Source organism: Rhinolophus sinicus, linkage group LG16 (assembly GCF_036562045.2).
Source record: "Rhinolophus sinicus isolate RSC01 linkage group LG16, ASM3656204v1, whole genome shotgun sequence".
NCBI classification, from domain to species: domain Eukaryota; kingdom Metazoa; phylum Chordata; class Mammalia; order Chiroptera; family Rhinolophidae; genus Rhinolophus; species Rhinolophus sinicus.
Window position 1 is genome coordinate 23,382,684 of NC_133765.1, and position 6,000 is coordinate 23,388,683.

The following is a 6,000-nucleotide window of genomic DNA, read 5'->3' on the forward strand; positions in this document are numbered from 1 at the left end:
GAAAAGCAAACTGTAGATTGGTATGTGTAGAATAATATTGATATAACATGTAGCCTCATGCAAACAATACAGTATACTGTTCAGGGAAAAAAATATATGTATATATATACATATAAATGCACACATATATACACATATATTTTCATGGGAAACTGTATATATTATATATATTAATAGTAAAAATCTTACATGGGAATTATTAATACAAATTCAGCATAATGGTTATTTCTGAGGAGAAGGAGATGGAAATGGGATTAGGGAAGGGTACATGGGGGGGGCTTCAACAATATTTGTGATATTTTATTCCTTTACAAACACCAAAGCAATAAAGCAAAATGTTAAGATTTGATCAAGTTGAGTGGTGGGTACATAAATGTTTGTCCTAGTCATCTCTATGAGTGTTTGAAATATTACACAATTATAAATTATAAAAAGGCAATTTGATTACGGAAAGTGAACTTTGTTTTTGCAAGTTTGGGCTGCAAGTTTCCAATATGACTTGACCTGTTTGGAGATATTCAAGAGCAGCTGTTTCAATTGTGTCCCATCTTTGAGGTTCAACATGAGAAATGGGAAGAAGAGAGTGGGGTGACAAACACATGTTCAGGGTTTCTCAGCTGCTTCCCTCCGAGCAGTTTGCCCTTTACCAGGTTTATACCAGGGGTGCCAAAAAATGTATACAAGTGGAACTGGTTAATGTTGCTCAAGCAGTACTTTGCCATAATCAGAAGTGTCTGGACGCTGATGGTAACCACTGTGAGCACCTCTTGTCATTGCAGGAGTCAAACGTTACTTGTATTCATCTTTTGTTATCAGTATATAGTATTACAATTTTAATATAGTTTTCCTTTCTTAAAATGTGTATATATTTTTTTGGCACCCTCTGTATACTGACCCCTCTGCCTTGGAGTGGTAAATATCTTAAGACTAAAATAAGTTTGTAAACCATTGCTCTAGGCTACCCCACATAAAAGTTGGGAAGCTTTACCTCTGGGAAATATCAAGATAACCCCGAGTCAGAAATCCTAGAGAATGAGTTTGCATATCTCTCCAAATGGATTTATCACATCGGATGATACATTTTGGTTGTTTCTCATATACAGATGTGTAATGCTATCTATCCAGAAAGCAGAGCCACGCTCCCATGTTATCAAATGCTGAATGTGTTCCAAGAAGAAATCTAAATCACCTTGAGCTGATCCAATAAAGTGCTGCTAACATCTAGTTAACGTTTGAACAGACGGTGAACTTCTTGCTTATAATGCAAATAGGTAGAACCAGACGTGAGCCTGCTGCTTTTGGAGCCCTGGAGAGCTTGCTTTATACATTAGAGTAAGTGATTAATTAGACCGTCTTCCCAAAGTCTTCACCTGTTTCTGCAATGGCCTTCCACTGGGCCACCCCCCACCCCCCCTTGATCTGGCTCATTACCTTTATCAGGATTACTCTAGTCATTCCACATTCTCTAGGAGCTTTAGAATAGCTTTGGCTAAGCATGGAAGGGAGGTGTGAGAACCTATAAGTCTCTCTGATGGGAAAACAGACATGAGAAGCATGGCCAAGTTCATACGACCTTTAAGAGAATTAGCCCTCGACCACACCTAGAATAGGATTCAACCCTTCAATCAACTAGACACACTTCATTTGCCAGCATGCCTCATTTCTCACCTCCAAGAGCTATTCTTGGTGGTAACAGACTGAGACCATTAGAGGTTTCCATTTTTGCACCCAGTTGGGCTTGATATTACAATTATTTAATAACCAGTACACCGTGGCACTGACCATCAAAATGCATGTGGGCTGTAAAAATCAGGCATGGCTCTATCAATGCATACTGACCCACAGCAGCCCGAGAACAAGCGGTACAGAAATCTAATCTTCATGAAATTTCACACATACTTCCTCTGAGCCCAGGAGCAGACATAGCTTAAAGCGCTCAGCTAGAACGGAGACGCTACCTCTCATTCTGAACCCACTTTGACTACATTCCCCACCGAGGGTAGTAATACTGCTTGGTCAGCTACTTCAAAACTCTAAGGAGTCAAGTGGGAAGATTATTCATTTATTCCACACGTCATTGTTAAACATATATTGTGTGCCCACTGAATAGAAGGTGAGGGTTGAGTACCGGCAGCCTCTGCGTTAAATCCAGCACAAAGATATGCTCAGTGTGGCCTGCACAGAGCTTTAAAAAATTGTCAACATTTGAAACTTAGGAGACACCACATAAAAATCTGCATTTGCAGCTTCTATTCGAGAAATGAGACTATCTGGCCACAATGGGCCAGATTGCTGCAAAACAGCAAATTGGAGGGTAGGTGGTTTGTTATCGTCTCAGTCCACTTCCTAGTGCTCCCCAACGCCAAGGACAATTGTCACTTGCCACCATCATTGACTCTGCTCTGTGTGTGTGTGTTCGTAGTAAGGAAACATTTCTCTGCTTGCACATTTCTGTCAAAAGAGGAAGAACAAAAGCCAGACGGAGAGGACTGAATGATTTTTATTAACCTTGGCCATTTGCCTTGTTTATATTACCTGACATGTTCCTTAGGCACTTGAGTTTGCCGCTCCCGGAACACAATGTTGCCAAAAATGAAAAAAAATAATAAAAAAATGGATGTCTGCCTCGAGGAGTTTGTGAGAGTGAGGATTAGACTTGACAACCTATGAGAGCCAGCTCCCCCCCACCCCCCACCCCCAGGACCTGGTAGCAAGTAGAGGGAAGGAAGGAACAGTGAGTGCAAAGGCTTAAAAGTAGGAACAAGCTGGGCCTGTTTAAGAAATGGCAAGAAACCTGTGTGGCTGGGGCAGGCGAGAGGGAACGTGGAGGAAGACGCATTTGGAGAGTAGGCTCAGGTCTTTTAAGCCATGGTTAGGCGCTTGGGTTTTATTCTGAGTGACCTGACATGGGTTCAGCTCAACAACTGCAAGGGCTCTTAAATAAGGCGTGTGGAGAGTTCATGTGTTAGGGTAAGTTAGGGTGGCAGAAACAGCAGGGCGGAAGAGAGGCTGGTAAGACTGGCTTTTACCTCAATGCTTGCTGTCATTACTCAGGTGCCCAGAAGTGAGGAGATGGTACACTCCCACTGAGTCATTTGAGGAGGTTTTTATTAAGGGGATCGGGACAGAGTTTAAAGACGCCTCAAAGATGGTGCAGTACCCAGGGCTACTGACAGGGGGAGCCATTACCCACTTAGGCCCGAAAGGACGAGAGAGAGTGGATACCACAACCTGGATAGTTACTGTTTAGACAGGGCTCTACTTCACATAAAAGGCACAGTCAGCCCATAAGGACCCCACAAAGAGGAAGCTGGGAGGAATAACTTTACTTTCCTCCCACCTTTTTATCTCCTGCTGGGGCTCCCCGTGAACCATGCCCACCTAGACACCAAAATGGAGGGAGCCCATTGATGGAGACACCATGGTTACTTTTCCCCTGGGGAGGGAACATGGAGAAGGACAGAGAGCAGACCTGGAGGGGCGAAAGGAAAACAGACAGCCGTTCACACGCCAGGACTTGGGAAAAGAAAATCACATCCCTATTTGGACCGGGTGCCACACCCAGGTGTCCTGTCCACTGACAATGGCTATCATCAGACTCCTCCCGCTTCAGGACAGAATAATGTCCTGGTTTCAGGAGGCCCAGGGACTAGTGAGGAAAAACTTCAGGATCTGGTTTGGAAGATAAGCTCTTCAGAACCTCCAAGATGAAGCAAGAGGCATCTTTGAGCGGTTGAAAGTCCCTTGAGAGACGTCCCTGATCTGCTATTAACGGAACTTGCAACTCCTGGAAAAAGCTGCCTGGGGCATGACTCACTGAGCTGCTGTCCAAAGCACTGCCTGCCTCCACCACTCACCACACGGGTCCAGCAGTCTCCTCCCTCTTTCTGCAGCTGCAACCTGAGAGGCATTTGTTCCCCACCAGGGTGGCGCCCTGGGACCTGGCGCCAGCATTGTTGCCTGGCCAGCTGTCTTTGCACACTGCGGGTGGCCAGGATTTCCTGGATTCCAGGAAGAGACCAGACAGTAAAAATCTCGTTACAGGTCACATTCCTAGAGGGAGAAAGTGAGAGCCCTCAAGCCACCACTGCAAGGCACCTGGACCAGGGTTCTAAGCCCCAGCACAGTAAATGAATTAAGGACAGCTCCACAGAGCTAAACTTTTTGCATTTCTCATTAATTAATTTGGTTTTTATGCATCTGGGAGTTTGCAACAGTCTGACCCAGATGCAGTAGGGTTCACTTTAGGGTTTTTTTTTTTGGTTATTGATTGTATTTGCGAATTTTTCTTTGGCTCTTTTTGTCCACATTTTCTCCTTGCTCATACCTGTCTAAGGTAGTGCCAGATTCTATCTAGCTGATTTGGTGTGGGAGGGTGGTCAGGTCATGATATGATTGTGATAAACTCAACCTGCTTGGTTGACACATATGCTCTACCTGGAACTGCAAGGCTGTGTACTCCAAGTGCCTCTGAGACTTTAGGGGGCAACGTTGTCACGAGTCCTGTTAACCTGAGATGCGCTGTTCAGTTTTTCCTTTATAAACTCTGACTTCATTTGGTAGAAGTAAATAAGGAGCTTTAGACTCAGATCTAGGTTTGAATCCCAGCTCTACCCATCACTGGCTGTGTGGCCTTTGATGCGAGTTACTTAAGCTCTCTAAGCCTCAGTTGTCCATCTGTAAAAATGGGCTTCCTATAATACCTATCTCAGTGCATTGTTGTAAGGCTGAAAGGAGATGGCATAGTAGATAAATCACTTACACCCTGTCTGGTTCAGAGGTGATCAAAAATAGTGGTTTCCTCCTGTTCCCAGCCTCCTTGCTCCCCGAAGCACACACAGTTGAACTCTTTTCATCCAAGCTGCTGACTTCAGGATCTTGCTAAACCACAGGAGAAGGGAGCTTCATTACAAAGAAGTTGATTGCTAGGGACAGACGTCAGAACTCCCTGTAGCTTCCTTCATCCAGCCATCACCAAACCCTTGCTAAGCCTTCTGCAAGTTGGGTCATACAAAGTGTGATGTCCAAAGTGCCATGTTGATTTGGGAAGTTGCAAGTTCAGAGCAATGAACTGGAAATGCAAGGGGTGGGTGGGTGGAGGCTCTGAGGCTGTGGGAGAAACCTGGGGCTCCGAAAGGAGGGGCTGTGGAACTGCTGAGAAGGGCAGACAATGAAAACTAAGCAACCCTAGGGAGATGAAGCAGGGGGTGTTGGAGAGATTTGCCCAGCACGCAAGAGGCCCTTGGTAAATATCGGTGAATGAATGAATTTGGAGGATGAGGAAAGATGGGGGGATGGGCAAACCAGCAAGGATCTCAGGAGACCATAGAAGGATCGGGTTTCTTTTCAAATGCTGTTTATCAGAGATGCCCTCCTTGACCTTTGATGTACAACCCCCTCGATTGGTCCTCTTGAGGCCCCGCCTTGCCTGCTTCCCACAGACCTCATCACCAGATCGCACATTTATTGTATAGCTATTTCTTTGTCTTCTCTACTAGGATATGAACTCCAGAAGGGCAGAGATTTTGTCTCTTTTGTTCTCTCCTGCATTTCTGGCACCTAGAACAGATCTTGGCACACAGTAGAGATTAAGTATATAAACATATGAATAAATGATTGGATATATAAGAACAATTACAGGGATGGGTGGAGAATGGGAAGGCCCGGAGAAAGTCTTGCAGTGATGCTCAAACTTAGGACACCTCAGAATCACCTGGGGCTCGGTTAAAATACAGATTCTCTGAGCCCACTCCTGACTGAATGAATCAGGGTCTCCAGGTGGAACCCGGGGGTCTGCATGTACCAGCTGCTCAGGCGGTTCTGGTGCAGATGTTTCGAGGACCACACTGAGACACACGGGACTTGCCTTATAGGAACTGACAGATTTCCCCAGCCATTTACCCTTCTGGAATGGACTTCTCTTCACGTATCTCAGAATCAATTTGTAATATCCAAGCACTTGATTTAACAGCGGTTCACATCTTTATCTATCACCTTGAT